At 38.2% G+C, this 21,957-nt stretch overlaps 1 protein-coding gene across 5 annotated transcripts in view; it reads right to left on the reverse strand.

Annotated features, from left to right (window-relative positions):
* The window catches only part of GLCE (glucuronic acid epimerase), a 122,290-nt gene that overhangs the window by 40,335 nt on the left and 59,998 nt on the right, over positions 1–21,957 (reverse strand). The window contains exon 1 of one of the 5 annotated variants that reach the window (XM_017851199.1): positions 15,232–15,277. The exons of the other annotated variants lie outside the window; for them this stretch is intronic. The gene's annotated coding sequence lies outside the window, so the exon portion shown is untranslated. Of the gene's footprint in view, positions 1–15,231; positions 15,278–21,957 lie in introns of those variants that run through there. 5 annotated transcript variants of the gene reach the window in all.

Here is a 21,957-nt window from a genome sequence, read left to right on the forward strand (position 1 = left end):
TTCTTGGCTCCTTTCCTACTGTCTGCTGCTCCTCCCGAAACAGCATATTCTCCAACCCAAACAGAAATACTCTCATTTAGTCTATGACTTTAGACTGATCAAAAGCTTACTCTCAAGGATAAATGTCTTATATGTCCTTGCTGTTGCATTCATGTCAAAAAACAAGCTCTTTGAGAGCAGAAGCCATGTGTGAAGAGATTTTTCCCCCTTTTGTTTTCTACGTAATTGTCTCATTGTTTCTAGCATACATATGAACAAATTCTGTGAATATAATTTCCCCCTCAAATTCTACTCTGCTATTCTAAACACTTATTTTTTCCCTGTAAGAAGCCACAGCTAGTTTAGGAATTATAATGGTTCCAAGCTCTGCAACAATAAAAACTAGAAAGCAATACATCAATTTTTTAAAAAGTACTTGAAATATTTTAGACAACTGGCAAAATAAAGGCATAACTCAATGATATCTATTTTCATGACAAATAACTCAGGAGGAAGAACATATGGACATATTCATGTACACATACACACACACACACACACACACAATTCATGTAGTCATATCAATCCCATAAAACCAAGTGACTAATCAAGACTTTTGTTCCTAGGAATGCATTTTATAATATAACACAATTTGTATTTCAACTTAGGAGCCATTGCCTGAAAGTATCAGTGATTACTAAGAACATAGTATTAGTCTTAGATTAGCACTAGCTGTTAGAAAGACATTAATGACTATTCTACCATACTCTCCTAAGAGACTGACACTATGGCTTCAATCATTAACATACTGGACACAGAAAGTTGTTCTCTCTCAAGTAATTAAAATTATGTTATTTTCTTGCAAATAAAAGGAAACTGTAATTACTCAGACAATAGCCTACTTTACTCCATCCAAAAGTATATATAAAAATCTGAGGCCGGGCCTGGTGGCTCAGGCCTGTAATCCCAGCACTTTCGGAGGCCCAGGCAGGTGGATTACAAGGTTAGGAGTTTGAGACCAGACTGGCCAACATGGTGAAACCCTGTCTCTACTAAAAATACAAAAATTAGCCAGGCCCACTGGTGGTGTGTGCCTGTAATCCCAGCTACTTGGGAGGTTGTGGCAGCACAACTGATTGAACCAAGGAGGCGGAGGTTGCAGTGAGCCGAGATGGTGCCATTGCACTCCAGTCTGAGTGACAGGGCAATACTCCATTTCAGGGGAAAAAAAAAAAAAATATTATTATTATTATTAATTATATTATATGATTATCTGAATCACTGATGTAGTCTAAATGCGGAAAAAAGCTTAAGGCATATATAAAGACATCAAAAGTCCTTTAAGATCTAGAGAACAAACAACAACAAAACAATGAAATGAGGGCATTTGCTGAGGATGTTGCCAAGTGCTCAGGGAATATTCCATCAACTCACTTAACATGTGATTTTTAAGAATGACTGGACAAGGCCGGGTGCAGTGGTTCATGCCTGTAATCCTAGCACTTTGGGAGGCTGAGGTGGGCAGATCGCAAGATCAGGAGATCAAGACCATCCTGGCTAACACAGTGAAAAATACAAAAAATTAGCTGGGCGTGGTGGTGGGCGCCAGTAGTCCCAGCTACTTGGGAGGCTGAGGCAGGAGAATGGCATGAACCCAGGAGGCGGAGTTGGCAGTGAGCCGAGATCACGCCACTGCACTCCAGCCTGGGGAACAGAGCAAGACTGCATCTCAAAAAAAAAGAATGACTGGACAAAAAACACTAGTTAGCAAAGGCAAAATCTCTGGCTGCTCATAAAAACTTGGTAAAATTAGCTGTTTTGTCTTCAAAAGTCTAAAGTATAATAAAATCTGTCTCACCCCCTACTTACCCATACCTAAGTAGGTTTATGTTTGGCTCAGAACATTCACTCAAAAAAGATTATCTAAGTTTTTTTCTGTCATATGAAAAAAGAAAGTTGATGACTCTCCTGATTCAGTTATCTAACAGCTCATTCTAACAAATACTGTGTTTCTGTGCATACTTAAAAGCTTTCTCTGACACATCTACTCCAGTATCAGCTCTACAGTGAACAAATCATATTTAAGACGAGTGACTTGAGTTATCACAGGGCTTCACTAATACTGATGTTCTCTCTCCAAAGTATCCCTTTATACAATAGGGGTCTCTAATGATTATCTGGATACCCTTTCTGTAGGGTATTAATTAGTCAGGATAATCTAGGCCTGAGGTTGTAACAAATATTCCCCATAATCTTAGTGACTTAGCAAAAATTTCTCTCTTACACATGATACACTGACTCAAATTACATTTAAACAATAAATCATCCTTGATTTAGTTAGGCAATAATTATATATATTTTATACACATACACTTTTTTTCCCTGCTGACATCCAACTCAAGAATATACTAATTAGAAAGCTCACTCTTGGCCGGGCGTGGTGGCTGACGCCTGTAATTCTAGCACTTTTGGGAGGCCGAGGGGGGTGGATCATCTGAGGTCAGGAGCTCGAGACCAGCCTGGCCAACATGGTGAAACCCTGTCTCTATTAAAAGTACAAAAATTAGCTGAGTGTGGTGGTGGGCGCCTATAATCCCACCTACTCAGTAGGCTGAGGCAGGAGAATCGCTTGAACCTGGGAGGCAGAGGTTGCAGTGAGCCGAGATCATGCCACTGCACCCCAGCCTGGGCAACAAGAGCAAGATTACCTCTAAAAAAAAAAAAAAGCAAGCAAGCAAGCAAGCTTACTCTGGCTGAAGATACGAAATCTATATTAAAAAGTCCTGATTTTATGGATCAGGGATGTGCATGAACATGAAATTCCTATAGCTTCCTATGCAATCAAATTTTGATTTTCAATAAGAAATTGGAATCCATTTTAGTATAAGCTTTCCTATTTGGCAACTGAGTTTTACTCTTAGGACCCCATTATTCCTATGCTGTTTTGCAATAAACACTATGGACAAAGTAAAAACGCTACATTTTAGGAGTGGCTGATTGCCTATAACATTTCTCAGATTTTGCTATCTTCTGCATTTGTACACTTGTAGGGCAGACAGTTTATACAGACCAGAAAGCTTATCAGTTCTTTATAAAAATATTCCTTTGTCAGTGTCTATTTAACTTAAAAAGTACTCAGAATTCTATCTAGCCTAACACTTCCAACAAAGCAATGTTTGGAATATTGCCAAAATCATGTTCATTACTCATGAAACAGAGTTTCGAAATGTTCATAATCTGGAACAAAAGTAATATTTGTGTCAAATACTCAATTCTAACTCAGTTCACCTAAAGGTAAGTAGTTTAAGTGACAGAAAACGCCATGACCCCAAGATGGTCTAATAACTGTATCTAATAACAAAGGATTAAAATAGGTGTGTATGTGTGTGTGTGTGTGTATGTGTGTGTGTTTAGAGGAGTGAGGTTTGATGAATTTAGGCCCTTAAGTTCAATAAAAATTGGAAACGTCACATATGTAACACTGGGAGGCAGTATAACATAGAAGTTAAGGATGTAGGCTTTTAGCTGTTTTTTCTGGGTTTGAATCCTGGCTCTATCACTTATTAACTCTGTGTATTTAAGAAAAAGTTTAACTTGTTTATATCTTAGTTTCCTCATATACTATATGGATGTAAAAAATACTTCATAAAGTAGTATTAAATGAAACGTATGTAAATTGTTTAGATGGATGCCAGGCACAGAGAAAGTACTCAGTAAATGTTAGGAAATATCAGCACTACCACTCTAAAAACAGTAAAAGAATCTTTAGTATGCAAGTCAAAGTTCAAATCTATAAATTTACACATAATTCACAGGAAGTTGTGCATACTTTCAGTGTAATGTCTACTCAAGTTTCAAGACTTTCACTATTCCACAAAAAAATTATTGCTTATATATGATGACCTAATCAACAAGTGTTCACTGAATACCTACTAGGCACTGTGTGTACAAACAAGAGGCATAACTGCCCCTCAAAATCTTATAATTATTAACAAATTATTTACACTACGATATAAGACCATATTTAATTGAATGCTGAACTCTGTGGTACAGAATATAAGTCCTGGTATATCCTAATGCTTACCGAAGACTAAGAGGACAGGGACTTCTATGAGAGCCGATGCAAGGATGCCTAGCTTACTGCATACATTCCCAAACCTAAGGGCTTACTCTTTATTATGCCAAGTGTGGGGTAGATGAATAATCTAACCCTTCCCCACCTCTGCCCTGCAAAAAAGAAAAAAAAACTTTAAAATATCTGGCTACTGTAGTCTTTTATTCCTAATGCCAGGAATCATACCTTTTTAGACATATTATATCACTATGGGTATATGTAGTACCATAAGCCACAAAACCACCAGCAGAATTACTTTGGGCTGCCATTCTAAACACAAAAAACAAAAACCTGATTTATTAAGAACCAAAAAAACTCTATCATTTATGTTGGGTTTACTATTAACATAATTTCTGCCATAAGAAATCACAGAGGGATTCAAGAAAGATGACAAAGTAGGAACCACCAGGAATCTGTCTCCCAACTTAGACAACAACTGCACTGGCAGAATCTGTCTACAGTAACTATCTTGGAACTCTGTAGTACACTGAAGGCTTGCAACTTCCAAGAGAAGGACTAAATGAAAAAGTGCATTAATCTGGGTCATTTTCAGCTCTTAACACAGTTGCAGCAAGCCATCCTCCACTCCCAGCTCCCTGGCAGGCAGCTGTGCATGTGCTCCTGGAGCAGTTTGTACTCAGCTTTGCAGGAGCCTGTGGGGGCAAAAAGGACCTCATGCTCCAAATATGGAGATCTGTACTTTGATCACTGATTGTTGCCAAAGGTCACATGGGTGTAGTCAAAGAGGCTGCCAGCCATGGTTGTTGCACCTCCTCCCAGTGTTGCAAGAGCTCCCCCTGCTCCCCAGAAATGACTTCCAGGGAACTTAAAGGGCGAGGGCCAATTTTCTTCCTGTATTTATTTTCTCTTTTCTCCTTTTGGGAGCCAGACATTAAAGACTAGGACATTCAAAAACAACTGTAAATATGGACAAAATTGGAAAATGATCATGCATACCCAGGAAAAGATGCAAAGAAAATACCTGGGAAGACCTTAAGTTTATATTTCTATCCCTGACATACGCTGATCCCTGTTTCCTTATCTAGTCTACAAAACCAAAACAATAAACAAAATAATACTAAAACAACAAGCCCTAGTGAAAGGAGAAAATCTGATTTCCAGACTTATCATATTAATAGATTTAAACGTCTAGTTTTCAACAACAACAACAAAAAAATCACAAGGCATACAAAGAAACAGGAAAGTATGGCACATTCAAAGGCAAAAAAAAAAAAAAAAAATCACAGAAATTGTCCTTGAAAAAGACCTGATGGCAAATCTACCATAGCTCTTAAAATGCTGTCTTAAAGATGTGCAAATAACTAAAGGAAGATGCAGATAGAATCAAGAAAATGATGCAGGAACAACGTGTAAATATCAATAGAGATACAGAACCTAAAAAGGAACCAAAGAGAAATTCTGGAGCTGAGAAGTACAAAATGAAAAATTCACTATATAGATTCAAAGGCATATCTGAGCAGGCTGAAGAATCAGCTAACTTCAAGATAGGACAATTGCAACTATGACTCTGAGGAACAGAAAAAAAAAAGACTGAAGAAAAATGAAGAGAATCTAAGAGATCTGTGGGACACCAACAACTGGATGAGTATATACATTGTGGGAGTTTCAGGAGGAGAAAAGAGAAATAGGCAAGGAGAGTACACGAATAATGATGAAAAACTTCCAAAGTTTGATGAAGGACATGACTATAATAAACATCCCACGAGCTCAACAAACTCCAAGTAGCAAGAACTCAGAGACCCATACTGGGATATAGTATAATGAAACTATCAAAAGTCAAAGACAAAGTGAGGATCTTAAAATCAGTAAGAAAGAGACTTATCATATACAAGGGACTCTCAAGAAGGTTATCATCATGTTTCTCCTCAGAAACTTTGGAGGCCAGAGGCAGTGGGTTGACATATTCAATGTGCTAGAAGGAAAACAAACCAACAAACAAAAAAATCTGTCAACCAAGAATCCTATATCTAGCAAAAGTGTCCTTCAAAGGTGAAGGAGACATTAAGATACTCCTAGATAAATAAAAGCTGAAGGAATTCATTACCACTAGACCTGCCCTGCAAGAAATAATCAAGGGAAATCTATAAGGTAAAATGAAAGAACACCAGAAATAAGTATCTCAATAAAGGTAACTACATGGGCAATTACAAAACCTACTATTATTATAATAATGGTTTGTAACTTCACTTTTTGTTTTCTATACAACCTAAGAGACTAATGCATTTAAGAGTTTGATTGTGGGTGCATAATGTATAAGGATGTAATTTGTGACACCAACAACTGACAGGTGTGGGAATAAAGCTGTAGATGAGCAGGATTTTTGGATGTTATTGAAGTTAAACTTTTATAAGTTCAAATTCAAGTGTTATAACCTAGGATGTTAATTGTAATCCCATGGTAATCACAAAGAAAGTAGCTATAGAAAATACACAAAAGAGAATGTGAAATTATTTTAAACCTTTCACTATAAAAAAAAATCAACTATGAATTCAGCAAAGGAGCAGGATATGAACAAAAATCAGTTGCAGAGGACCCAAACAAGATGGCTGACTAGACATAGCCAGAAATAACTTCTCCCACTGAGACAGACCAGAGATTCAACTAAACCAGCATAATCCAGACAGATCATCTGAGAAATCTGAAACTGAAAGAGGTTAGAGAGATGACCCAGATGCCAGGACTGACGGGGGAGGAAACTGGGAATCCCACACAGGGTTGCCAAGTGCCAGGATATGTTCCAGGCCCTAAACAGCTCCTTAGGAAGGAGTGGCTCTGACCTGTGTAAGCTGCCAGACCAGGAGAGAACAGGGCTTTCTTTCCTGTGGGACCAGGGTGAACCTGATCTGTACACCCTGCTGTCCACTAGCCCCTCTCATAGTCCCTGTCTGGTCGTGCCTACACACAGCACAGCCTCAACTACCCTGCTGGAGCACTTCCTGCCCGTGGTGCCTCCACCACCCCTGCCTCCCACCCATGGTGCCCCTGCCAGAATGCCTCCCACCTGCAGTGCTCCCACAGGAGCACTTAAGCCCATGGACCCATGCTGTCATACCTTATGGGATGCTGTTGTCAGCGGTCTGGGAGTACCTCAGCCTGGGCTCAGCTTCAAGGGAGCAGTGGACAAAGCTGTGGACTTGGTCCAGGCCACCCAGAGTTAGAGCATGCAGCCCATGAGTGTAAAGCTGAACCTTGGCCCTCTGAAAGCATTCAGAAACAAACCCATTCAACCACATGCAACTTGTGCCACAGTCAAACCCTCAGGGCAATAAAAATCATAAAACAAAAGTCCCATTCAAAGGACAGCAACTTCAAAGGAAAAATGAATATCAGCTCTCACCAATGAGAAAGAACCAGCACAACAACTCTGGCAACTCTAAAAGCCAGAGCATATTCTTACCTCCAAATGATCATACTTGCTCCCTGACAATGGTTCTTAACCAGATTGAAATGGCTGAAATGGAAACCATCATTCTTAGCAAACTATCACAAGAAGAGAAAACCAAACACCGCATGTTCTCACTCATAGGTGGGAACTGAACAATGAGATCACTTGGACTCGGGTAGGGGAACATCACATACTGGGGCCTATCATGGGGAGGGGGGAGGAGGGAGGGATTGCATTGGGGAGTTATACATGATATAAATGATGAATTGATGGGTGCTGACGAGTTGATGGGTGCAGCACACCAACATGGCATAAGTATACATATGTAACAAGCCTGCACGTTATGCACATATACCCTAGAACTTAAAGTATAATAAAAAAAAAAAAAAAAAAAAAAAAGAAATGGCTGAAATGGCTGAAATGGCAGACAAATAATTCAGAATCTAGATGGCAAGGAATCTCATCAAGATATAAAACAAGGTTGAAACCCAATCCAAGGAAAGCAGTAAAATGATCCCCGAGTTGAAAGATGACATAACCATTTTAAGAAAGAACTAAACTGGATTTCTAGAAATGAAAAATTCACTACAGGAATTTCAAAATAAAACTGAAAGCATTAAAAACAGAATAGACCAAGCTGAAGAAAGAATCTCAGAGCTTGAATACTGCTCCTTTGAAGTAATACAGGCAGACAGAAATAAAAAATATTTTTTAAAACGACCAAAACCTCCAAGAAATATGGCATTATATAAAGAGACCAACCCTACGACTCATTGGCATTCCTGAAAGTGGAGAGAGAGCAGGCAACTTGGAAAACATACTTGAGGATATAGTCCAGGAAAATCTCAGTCTCACTAGAGACATTGACATGCAAATTCAAGAAATTCAGAGAACCTCTGTGAGATTGCTATGTAAGACAATCATCCTCAAAACACACGGTCATCTGATTCTCCAAGGTCCACATGAAAGAAATAATTTTAAAGGGAGCTAGAGAGAAGAGGCTGGTCACTTACAAAGGGAACTCCATCAGGCTAACAGCACACCTTTCATCAGAAACCTTAGAAGGCAGAAGAAATTGGAATTTCATATCCAACCAAATTAAGTTTCATAAGAGAAGAAGAAATTAAATTATTCTCAGACAAGCAAATGCTAAATTCATTACCACTAGACTGCTTTACAAGAGATCCTAAAGGGAGCGCTAAACATGGAAATGAGCCAGGTGCAGTGGCTCACGCCTGTAATCCCAGCACTTTGGGAGGCTGAGGCGGGCGGATTACGAGGTCAGGAGATCGAGACCATCCTGGCAAACACGGTGAAACCCTGTCTCTACTAAAAATACAAACAAAAACAATTAGCTGGGCGTGGTGGCAGGCGCCTGTAGTCCCAGCTTCTAGGGAGGCTGAGGCAGGAGAATGGCGTGAACCTGGGAGGCGGCAGAGCTTGCAGTGAGCAGAGATCGTGCCACTGTACACCAGCCTGGGTGACAGAGCAAGATTCTGTCCAAAAAATACCTGCCATCACAAAAACACACTTAAGCACATAGCCTACTGACACTATAAAGCAACTATACAATCAGGTCTACATAACAACTAGCCAATAGCACAACAGGATCAAATCTTCACATATCAATATTGAATCTGAGCGTAAATGGGCTAAATGCTCCACTTAAAAGGCATAGAGTAGCAAGTTGGATAAAGAAGCAGGATCCAACTGTCTGCTGTCTTCAAGAGACCCATCTCACAAGTAGCAACACTCACAGGCTCAAAGTAAATGGGTACAGAAATAACAGGCAAGTGGAAAAAAAGAGAGAAGGGGTTGCTATTCCTATATCATATAAAACAGACTTTAAACCAACTATGATCAAAAAGGACAAAGAAAGAGTATTACATAATGATAAAAGGCTCAATACAAGAGGGACACTTAACTATCCTTAATATATATACACTAAACATTGGAGCACTCAGATTCATAAAACAAGTTCTTAGAGATCTACAAAGAGATTTAGACAACCACACAATAAGACTGGGGGACTTAAAAAAAAAAAAAAACCCCATTGACAGCATTGAACAGATCATCAAGGCAGAAAACGAACAAATATATGCTGAACTTAAACATGATAATTGACCAATTGGACCTAGTAGACATCTACAGAACACTCCATCCAACAATAGAATGTACATTCTTCTTATCTGCACACAGCACATACTCTAAAAGATTCACCACATGCTGGATCATAAAGTCTCAACAAATTCAAAAAAATCAAAACCACGCCAACCACACTCTCAGACCACAGCACAATACAAACAGAAATCAATACCAAAAAGATCTATCAAAACCATACAATTACATGGAAGTTAAACAACCTGACCGGAAATGACTTTTGGGTAAAGAACAAAATTAAGGCAGAAATCACAAAGTTAGTTGAAACTAATGAAAACAAAGACACAACACACCAGAATATTTGGGAAACAGCTAAAGCATTGTTTTGTTTTGTTTTGTTTTGAGATGGAGTGTTGCTCTGTCACCTGGGCTGGAGTGTAGTGGTGCAATCTCAGCTCACTGCAACCTCCGCCTCCAGGGTTCAAGCAATTCTCCTCTCTCAACCTCCTGAGTAGCTGAGATTACAGGCACCCACCATCATGCCCAGCTTATTTTTTCTATTTTTAGTAGAGACGGGGTTTCATCATGTTGTCCAGGATGGCCTTGAACTCTTGACCTTGTGATCTGCCTGCCTTGGCCTCCCAAAGTGCTGAGATTACAGGCATGAACCACCGCACCCAGCCAGCTAAAGCACTGTTAAGAGGAAGGTTTACAGTGACGAATACCTACATCAAGAAATTACAAAGATCTCAAATTAACAACCTAATGTCACACCTAAAGGAGCTAGAAACACAAGAGTAAGTGAACACCAAAGGTAGCAGAAGAAAAGAAATAACCAAAATCAGAGCTGAAATGTAAAAATCTATAGAAAAGATCAATGAAACCAAAGTGGGTTCGTCGAAAGATTAAACAAGATTTTTAAACTGCTAGCTAGAAAGAGAAAAGAAAATCCAAATAAACACAATCAGAAATGACAAAGGTAACACGTTAACTAACCCCACAGAAATACAAAAACCCTCAGAGACTATTATGAATACCTCTATGCACACAAACTAGAAAACACATAATAAATAGATAAGTTCCTGGAAACACACAGGCTTTTAAGACTGAGCCAGGAAGAAGTGAAAATCCTGAGCAGACCAATAATGGGTTCTGAAATTGAATCAGCGATTAAAAACAACAACAACAACAAAACTACCAATCAAAAGAAGCCCTGGACCAAACAGATTCACAGTTGAATTGTACCAGACGGACAAAGAAGAGGTAGTACAAATCCTACTAAAATTATTCCAAAAAATTGAGGAGAAGGGACTCCTCTCTAACTCATTCTATGAAGCTATTATCATTCTGATATAAAAGCCCTACAGGGACACAAGGAAAAAAGAAAACTTCAGACCTGTATTCCTGATGAATACAGACACAAAAATTCTCAATGAAATACTAGCAAACTGAATCAGCAGCACATCAAAAAGTTAATTCACCACAATCAAGTAGGCTTTATTCCTGGGATGCAAGGTTGGTTCAACATATGCAAATCAATAAATGTGATTCACCACATAAACAGAATTTATAACAGAAAGGACATCATCATCTCAATAGACACAGAAAAGGCCTTCCATAATATTCAACATCCTTTCATGTTGAAAACCCTCAACAAATTAGGCCCTTAAAGGAACATAACTCTCAAGGAAATAAGAGCCATATATGACAAACCCACAACCAACATCATACTGAAAGGGCAAAAGCTGGAAGCATTCCCCTGGAGAACTGAAACACAGAAAGGATGCCCACTCTCACCAATCCTATTCAATACAGTACTGGAAGTCCTAGCCAGAGCAATCAGGCAAGAGAAAGAAATAAGAGGTATCCAAATAGGGAGAGAGGAAGTCAAACTATCTCTCTTAACAGACTATATAATTCTATACCTAGAAAACCCTACAGACTCTACCAGAAGGCTCCTACAACTGACAAACAATTCCAGTAAAGTTTCAGGATACACAATCAATGTACAAATATTAGTAGCATTTCTATACACCCATAATGTCCAAGCTTAGGGTCAAATTAAGTGCATAAAACCATGTACAATAGCCACAAAAAGAATAAAATACCTAGGAATACAACTTACCAAGGAAGTGAAAGACCTCTATAATGAGAATTACAAAACACCAAATAAAGAAATGAGATGACACAAACAAATGGAATAACATTTCATGCTCATAGATGAAAGAATATTGTCAAAACAGCTATACTACCTAAAGCAATTTACAGTTTTAATGCTATTCCTATCAAATTATCAATGTCATTTTTCACAGAATTAGACAAATAACTATTTTAAAATTCACATAGAACCATAGAAGACCTCAAATCACCAAAGCAATCCTAAGCAAAAAGAACAAAGCCAGAGGCATCATACTACTTGAGTTCAAACTATACTACAAGATTATAGTAACCAAAACAGCATGGTACTGGTACCAAAACAGACACATCAATCAATGGAACAGGATAGAGAACCAGAAATAAACCCAGACAAAGTTGATAAACAATGGGGGAAAGGACTCCCTAGTCAATAAGAGGTGCTGTGATAACTAGCCAGCTATAAGCACAAGGTTAAAACTGGACCCCTTCCCTTCACCATATACAAACATTAACTCAAGATAAAGACTTAGATGTATGACCTAAAACAATAAATCACCAAAAGCAATCCTAAGCAAAAAAAAAAAAAAAAAAAAAAACCCATTCCAAATGGGAGAAATTGGCCAAAACAAAAGGGCTAGATCTAGATCTAGAAGAAAATCAAGGAAGTACCATTCATTCTGGATATTGGTCTTAGCAAATAATTTATGACTAAGTCCCCAAAAGCAATTGCAACAGAAACAAAAATTGACAAGTGGGACCTAATTAAACTAAAAAGCTTCTGCATAGCAAAAGAAACTATCAACAAAGTAAACTACAAACTACAGAATGGGAGAAAATATTCACAAGCTATGCATCCAATAAAGGTCTAAATATCCAGAATCTATAACGAACTTAAATCAGCAAGCAAAAACCAAATAACCCCATTGTATTAGTCCATTCTCAAGTGCTATAAGGACATACTTGAGACTGGGTAATTTATAAAGGAAATAGGTTTAACTCACAGTTCTGCAGGGCTGGGGAGGCCTCAGGACACTTACAGTCATGGCAGAAGGGAAAGCAAACAAGTCCTTCTTCACAAGGCAGCAGGAGAGAAAAGAATGAGTGAAGAGGGAAATCCCCTTATAAAGTCATTAGATCTCATGAGAACTCACTCACTATCATGAGAACAGCATGGGGGAATCACAGCCACGATCTAATCACTTCCCCCAAGGGCCTTCCCATTACACATGGGGATTATAATTCAGATTACAAGTGAAGATGAGATTTCGGGTGGGAACACAACCAAACCATATCATTCTGCCCCTGGCCCCTCCCAAATGTCATGTCCTCACATTTCAAAACACAATCATGCCTTTCCAACAGTCCCCTAAAGTCTTAATTCATTCCAGCATTAACCCAAAAGTCCAAGTCCAAAGTCTCATCTAATACAAGGCAAGTCCCTTCTGCCTATGAGCCTGTAAAATAAAAAATTAGTTACTTCCTAGATATAATGGGGATACAAGCACTGGGTAAATACACCCATTCCAAACAGGAGAAATTGGCCAAAACAAAAGGGCTACAGGCCTCATGCAAGTCCAAAATCCAATAGGGCAGTCATTAAATCTTACAGTTCCAAAATAATCTCCTTTGACTCCATGTCTCTCATCCAGGTCACGCTGATACAAGAGGTGGGCTCCCATGGCCTTGAGTAGCTCCACCCCTGTGGCTTTGCAGTATACAACCCCCCCTCCTGATGGCTTTCACAGGTTGGCATTGAGTGCCTGCAGCTTTTCCAGGTACACAGTGCAAGCTGTCGGTGGACTTACCATTCTCTGGTCAGGAGTACAGTGGCCTTCTTCTCACAGCTCCACTAGGCAGTGGCCCAGTGGGGACTCTGTGTGGGAGCTCTGACCCCATATTTCCCTTCTGCACTGACTGAGCAGAGGTTCTCCATGAGGGCTCTGCCCCTGCAGCAAACTTCTAACTGGACATCCAGGTGGTTCCATACATCCTGTGAAATCTAGGGCAGAGGTTCCCAAACCTCAGTTACTGACTTCTGTACATCCACAGGCCCAACATCATGTGTAAGACACCAAGGCTTGGGGCTTGTACCCTCTAAAGCTATGGCCTGAGGCTGTATGTTGGCTCCCTTTAGCCACAGGTGGAGCTGAAGCAGCTGGGATGCAGGACACCACGTCCCGAGGCTGCATAGAGCAGAAGAGCCCAGCCCATGCAACCATTTTTCCCTCCGAGGCCTCTGGGCCTGTGCTGGGAGAGTCTGCCATAAAGGTTTCTGACATGTCCTGGAGACATTTTCCCAACTGTCTTGGTGGTTAACATTTGGCTCCTGGTTACTTACGCAAATTTCTGCAGCCAGCTACAATTTCTGCCAGAAAATGGGGTTTTCTTTTCTATTGCATCTTCAGGTTGAAATTTTCCAAACTTTTATGCTCTGCTTCCTCTTGAATGCTTTGCCACTTAGAAATTTCTTTCACCAGATACCCTAAATCATCTCCCTCAAGTTCAAAGTTCCACATATCTCTAGGGCAGGGGCAAAATGCCACCAGTCTCTTTGCATAGCAAGAGTGACCTTTACTCCAATTTCTAACAAGTTCCTCATCTCCATCTGAGACTACCTCAGCCATATCACTATCAGCATTTTGGTCAAAACCATCCAACAAGTCTCTAGGAAGTTCCAAACTTTCCCATATCTTCCTGTCTTCTGAGCCCCAATATGTGCTGATTATAATTCAGAATACAATTCAAGATGAGATTTTGGGTTGAAACACAGCCAAACCATATCACCTATTTAAAAAATGGGCAAAAGACATGAACAAAAACTTCTCAAAAGAAACCATACATGCAGCCAACAAATATATGAAAAAATGATCATCATTAATCATTAGAGAAATGCAAATACAAATTGCAATGAGATACCATCTCATAGTAGTCAGAATGGCTATTACTAAACAGTCAAAAAACAACAGATGCTGGTGAGGTTGTGGAGAAAAGGAAACACATGCTGCCGGTGGAAATATAAATTAGTTCAGCCACTGTGGAAAGCAGTGTGGAGATTTCTCAAATAACTTAAAATAGAACAACCATTCAATCCAGCAATGCCACAGTAAGGTATATATCCAAAGGAAAATAAATTGTTCTACCAAAAAGACACATGCAGTTGTATGTTCATGGCAGTGGTACTTATAACAGCAAAGACAGGAATCAACCACAATGCCCATCAATGGTGGACTGGATAAATAAGATGTAGTATATATATCCCATGGAATACTATACAGCCATAAAAAAGAATGAAATCATGTCCTTTACAGCAACATAGATGCAGCTGAAATTCATTATCATAAGTGAACTAATGCAGGAACAGAAAACCAAATACCACATGTTCTCACTTGTAAGTGGGAGCCAGACATTGAACACACATGGACACAAAGACAGGAAAAACAGACACTGCGGACTGCTTAAGCGGGGAGCATGGAGGGGAAAATGGCTTGGAACGTACCTATTGAGAACTGTGCTCACCACCTGGGTTATGGGATCATTCGTACAACAAGCCTCAGTGACATGCAATTTATCCATGTAACAAATCTGCCCAGGTACCCCTGAACCTAAAATAAAAGTTAAAAAATAAAGCTTTTCTTTAAAGTGATGATGAGAATTTAAAGAAATTGGAATCCTCATTTTTGCTGGTTGGAATGTAAAACAGTACAGCCACTTTAGAACACATCTGGTAGTTCCTCTAAAAGTTCAACACATAGCTACCATATAATCCAGCAATTCCACTCCTAGATATATACCCAGAACAAATGAAAATGTGTCTTCATACCAAAACCTGTACATACACATTTCATAGCAGCATTATTCAAAAACTAGAAGCAACATAATGCCTGTCACTGATGAATTAATAAATAAAATGTGGTATAGCTATATGATAGGATACTATTCAGCCTTAAAAATGAATTTTAGAAGATTATTCGGCTGCTTAAAAATGCTGCAATATAACATGGATAGAGGTGGAGGCCATTATCCTAAGTGAATTAACTCAGAAAAAGAAAACCAATTGCTACATGTTCTCATGTATAAGTGGGAGCTAAACAATGGGTATACATGAACATACAGAAGGGTCTAATAGACACTGGGGACTCCAAAACAGGGCAGAGCAGTAAGGAAGTGAGACCTGAAAAATTATCTAATAGGAACACCATTCACTATTCGGGTGACAGGTTCAGTAAAAGCCCAGACTTCACTACTGTACAAGATAGCCACGTAATAGAAGTGCACATGTGTCCCCTGAATCTATAAAAATATATATATATAAATGCTGTAGTATGAGTGAACCTTGTAAATATTATGTTAAGTGAAAGAATCCAGTCATAAGAGACTGCATATTGTCTGACTGCTTTTATGTGAAATGCCTAGAACAGGAAAATCCAGGGAGACAGAAAGTAGATTTCCAGTGGCCTGGAGCTATAGTGAAGCACGGGGTGAGATGCACAGAAGCAGGAATGAGTGCTAATGTGTACAAGGTTTCTTTCTGAACAGTTGAAATGTTCTAAAGTTAGACTGTGGTAATGATTGCACAATTCTATATATTCTAGAAAACACTGAACTGTACATTTTAAATAAGTAAATTTTATGGTATATGAAATATATCTCAATAAAGCCTTTTAATTTTATTTTATTTATTTTTTATTATTATTATACTTTAAGTTCTAGGGTACATGTGCATAACGTGCAGGTTTGTTACATATGTATACTCGGGCCAATTTTATTTTTTATGGAGTTTCACTCTTGTCACCCAGGCTGGAATGCAATGGCGTGATCTCGGCTCACTGCAACATCTGCCTCCCAGGTTCAAGCGATTCTCCTGCCTCAGCCTCCCGAGTAGCTGGGATTACAGGTGCCCACCACCATGTTCAGCTAATGTTTGTATTTTTAGTAGAGATGGGGTTTCGCCATGATGTCCAGGCTGGTCTTGAACTCCTGACCTAAGGTGATCCACCCACCTCAGCTTCCCAAAGTGCTGGGATTATAGGCATGAATCACCGTGCCTGGCCTAATTTTTTAAAAATTAACTTCTATATACTAACAATGAACAATCTGAAAATAAAATGACAAAAGTAATTCCATTTATTATAGCATCAAAAAGAATAATATACTTAGAAATTAACCAAGGAGGTAACAGACATGTAAAATGAAAATTACAAAACACTGCTGAAGAAAATTAAAGAAGATATAAATAGAAACATATCCCGTGTTCATGTACTGGAAGACATAATATTGTTAAAATGTCCACACTACATAAAGCAATCTACAGATCCAATGCAATCACTATCAAAATCCTGATGACATGTTTTTCATGGAAATAGAAAACCTATCCAAAATCCACATGGAATCTCAAGGGACCTCAAATAGCCAAAACAATCTTGAAAAAGAACCAAGTTGGAAGATTCGCACTTTCTGATTTCAAAAGTTAGAATGATCAAAACAGTATGCATAGACATATAGACCAATGGAATACACTAGAGGGCCCAGAAATAAACCCTCAAATATATAATCAAATAATTTTGACAAGGGTGGCAAGACCACCCAAAAGGGAATAAAAGCACAGTCTTTTCAACAAATGGTGTTGGGAAAACTGGATCTCCATATGCAGAAGAGTGAAGTTGGATCCTTACCATATGTAAAAATAGATGAAAGACTTAAACATAAATTCTAAAATTATAAAATTCTTAGAAGAAAACAGGGCAAAAGCTTCACAATACTGGATTTAGTAATGATTTTCCTGCATATTACTCAAAGACACAAGCAACAAGAGAAAGACAATTTGGACTTCATGAAAAATATAAAATGTTGTGCATCAAAAGACAATATCAGCAGAGTAAAAAGGCAACTCACAGAATGGGAGATAATATTTGCAAATTATATATCTGATAAGGGATTAATATACAGAATATACAGATAACTTCTAAAACTCAACAACAAAAGCAAACGACCCAATTCAAAATGGGCAAAGAACTTGAATAGACATTTTACTGAAGAATATACACATAACTGGCCAAGTAACACATAAAAAGATGCTCAACATCATTAAGCATTAATGAACACAAATCAAAACTACAATGAGATACTACCTCATACCCATTATAATGGCTCCCATCAGAAAACAAAATAACAAGTGCTGACAAGGATGTAAAGAAATTTGAACTCTTGTGCAGTGTTGATGAGAATGTAAAATGGTACACCCACTTACATGTGCAGGTTTGTATAAAAGAAAGAAAAATAAATTTAAAAAATAAGAAAAACAAAATGGTACAGCCACTGTGGAAAACAGTATGACAGTTTCTCAAAAAATTAAAAATAGAGTTTACCATATGATCCAACACTTCCACTTCTCAGTATATCCCCAAAGAACTTAAAACAGGCTCTTGAAGAAATATTGGTACACCTATGTTCACAGCAGCATTATTAACAATAGCCAAAATGTGCAAGCAACCCAAGAGTGTATCAATGGAATGCATAAGGAAAATGTGGTATATATATACAACAAAATATTTTCAGCCTTAAAAGAAAGGAAATTATGATATATGTTACAACATAGATGAATCTTGAGGACATTATACTAAGTGAAATAAACTAGTCACCAAAAACACTAATACTATAATTCCATTTGTATGAGGTACTTACTCAAAATCATGAAGACAGACAGTAGATTGGTGGTTGCCAGGGAGTGGGGGAAGGGGAAACTGGGGAGTTATTGATTAATTAGTACGGAGTTTCAGGTTTACAAGATTGAAAGAGTAATGGAAATGGATGCATAACATTATGAATGTATTTAATACCACTGAACTATAAACTTAAAAATAGTTAAGACGGTAAATTTTATATTATGTGTATTTTAACACAATTTAAACAATTGAAAACAAAAAAGAATCACAGAACTGGCAATAATCTTAAAAACCATAGTCCAACTAGTTTATCTGTAAACAATAACAAAAACAAAATAAGATCTAGAGTTTAATGACTTGTCCAAAGTTACACAACTAGTTCTGGCTGCACCAACACTAGGTCCAAGTCTTGTGATTACTTACAAAGGCTCTGCTTTCCACTACAGCTTTCTAACTTTGTTGTTCTACCTATAACACTGAAATAAAAACACAGACTCAGATACTACTTTTATATATACTACTTAGTATTATAACATACTTTACCCTGGGATGTTATAAAAGAAATACTGAATTATTGGACTTTTTCCTTACCAAATGTCAACTAACATTTATCACCTTTTCAACAGAAAATCTACAGTTTGACTGCTTATATATACCGAAACAACTGTCCATACAATTTCATTATCCTTGAAATATGCTCTATATTTTATTGATTTGACAATAATATGCTAGAAATAAATACTAAGTAACTAATGACTGGACCACAGATAAATTTATAATAAATGTACAATAAGACTGACAATATAACACAAATGTTAAGAAAAACCCTTACAACTGACAATTCTACATGAAGTTATTAATGTTCACAGTATAACATTACATTACTATCAATACCATTAAGATAAAGACAGTTTAATCACTATGCAAATAGAATTTACTAATCTACCATAAAATGAGTTTATTGACAAAACAGTTTAAAAGCATTATTTTTAGCTATATGAACTTGTTTTGCAAATATTATACTAAGTATCATTTTAAGTATTTAACTGGACTATCAGAAAGTTACATTTGCAGTGTTAAATTTTTGAGATGAGTATTTTACTGCTAACATCAATGCAGATACGTGTATTATTTCTGATTCACAGATAATTTGTTTCTAAGAAAACAATTATCAGTAATGTTATTAATCTTTTCCAAGATATCGAATGGATATTTAGCCATATGATTAACATTAACAGGTATTATGCTGACAGTTCTCTTATATAACACACATAAAACAGGTTTTCCAAAAGTGAAGCCCCGTGAGGCTGAGAAAAATACTACATAAGGTTGAAATTTGAGTCTTGTCTAATTATTAGTTTCCCTCCCAGAGGCTTAAGTTTAGAGAGATTTTCTAAAAATTCTCATTACTTTTCTTTTTCTGTTTGTTTTCTTTTTTGAGACTGGGTCTCACTCTAGCAGCCAAGTTGAAGTGCAGTGGCTCCATCTTGGCTCTCTGAAACCTCTGCCTCCCAGGCTCAAGCGATCTTCCAGACTCAGCCTCCCAGGTAGCAGAGACTATAGGTGTGCACCACTACATCCAGCTAATTTTTTTGTTTTTGGCAGAGATGGGGTTTTGCCATGTTGCCCAGGCTGGTCTTGAACTCCTGAGCTCAAGAAATCCGCCCGCCGTGGCTTCCCAAAATGCTGCAATTACAGGAATGAGCCACCATGCCCGCCCTACTTTTCTGATCTTAGAAGAAGTGATATAGCATAGTTGATAAAAGTGTGAATTTTCTTTTTTTTTTTTTTGAGACAGAGTCTTACTCTGTCACCCAGGCTGGAGTGCAATGGCACAATCTGAGCTCACTGCAGTCTTCGCCTCCTGGGTTCAAGTGATTCTCCTGCCTCAGCCTCCTGAGTAGCTGCGATTATAGGTGCGCACCACTACGCCTGGCTAATTTTTGTATTTTTAGTAGAGACAGGGTTTCACCATGTTGGTCTGGTTGGTCTCAAACTCCTGACCTCATGATCTGCCCGCCTCGGCCTCCCAAAGTGCTGGGATTACAGGCGTGAGCCACTGAGCCCAGCCTGCTGTGTTCCTTCGAATAAATTTTGTTTGTAAAATGGGTGTAATCACGCCTCCTTTGTAGGCTAATTGTGAAGATTAAATAAATTGTGAGGATTAAATTTGAGGATTAAATAAAATAATAAGGAAACAAAGTGCCTGAGTCAGAGTTGACCAAAGAACAGCTGCTCAAAAGAAGTTAAATTCCATCCTTCTTCAATACCCCAATTTCAGAAGTGCTGATTTCAACAATGAAAGTGAAATTGATAATGTCAACTGTCATACATGCAAAACTGCTAGCAGGTACCACTTTATTATGTTTCAGGTTCTAAAGCATACTCAATTGAAGTCACAAAGTTCACCTTATTAGTCTCCTATAAACAAGGAAGTAGGCTGCTATCAAGGCCTTACAGATAAAACCCACATTCTTTTTTTCTTTTTCTGCTTTTCAGGAGAAGGGAAAAAATAAATAAAATATATATTTGTAATATATGTACATATAGTAATTTTTTGACTTTTACAAGGCTTGAAAAACAGTTTGTCTTATTTACATCTCATTTACATTTCTAGGAATAAGGATCAATAAAAAACAAACAAAAAATACATCTCATTTACAAATAGGGCCTGAGAAGGGACAACAACGTAAGATATATACAATGACTATAGCAGCCATTAATGTAAGTTATATATCCATAAGTTACATCCAATGTAAGTTATATATATATGTTTTATAAGTTTTATATTGGAAAGGGCAGACCTTTCTATAATGGCTTTGGTTTAAATCAAAGACTGTCATCATCATCATAATAACAACACTGGGTTTAGCCATTAGAAATATCAGTCATAATCCCAGCACTTTGGGAGGCCGAGACGGGTGGATCACGAGGTCAGGAGATCGAGACCATCCTGGCTAACATGGTGAAACCCCGTCTCTACTAAAAAACACAAAAAACTAGCCGGGCGAGGTGGCGGGCGCCTGTAGTCCCAGCTACTCGGGAGGCTGAGGCAGGAGAATGGCATGAACCCGGGAGGCGGAGCTTGCAGTGAGCTGAGATCTGGCCACTGCACTCCAGCCTGGGCGACAGAGCGAGACTCTGTCTCAAAAAAAAAAAAAGAAATATCAGTCATGTGATCACACTATTAAATAGGACATTTAAAGAGGTATGCTTATTCTAAAGCAGAAAAAGTCATCTTCCCATAGGTAATGACTGTAATGACTTCTAATACTAAAGCTATTTTCAGAATCTGAATATGTAAATAAAACACTGTTTCATTTGGTTTTCTCCTACTGAAAAAGGAAATAATTTCCTACTGAAATAGGGAACTCACTTAGCTAATTAGAATTATCAACAGGGCCGGGCGCGGTGGCTCAAGCCTGTAATCCCAGCACTTTGGGAGGCCGAGACGGGCGGATTGCGAGGTCAGGAGATCGAGACCATCCTGGTTAACACGGTGAAACCCCGTCTCTACTAAAAAATACAAAAAACTAGCCGGGCAAGGTGGTGGGCGCCTG

Source organism: Rhinopithecus bieti, unplaced genomic scaffold (genome assembly GCF_001698545.2).
Source record: "Rhinopithecus bieti isolate Rb0 unplaced genomic scaffold, ASM169854v2 scaffold_31548, whole genome shotgun sequence".
NCBI lineage: Eukaryota > Metazoa > Chordata > Mammalia > Primates > Cercopithecidae > Rhinopithecus > Rhinopithecus bieti.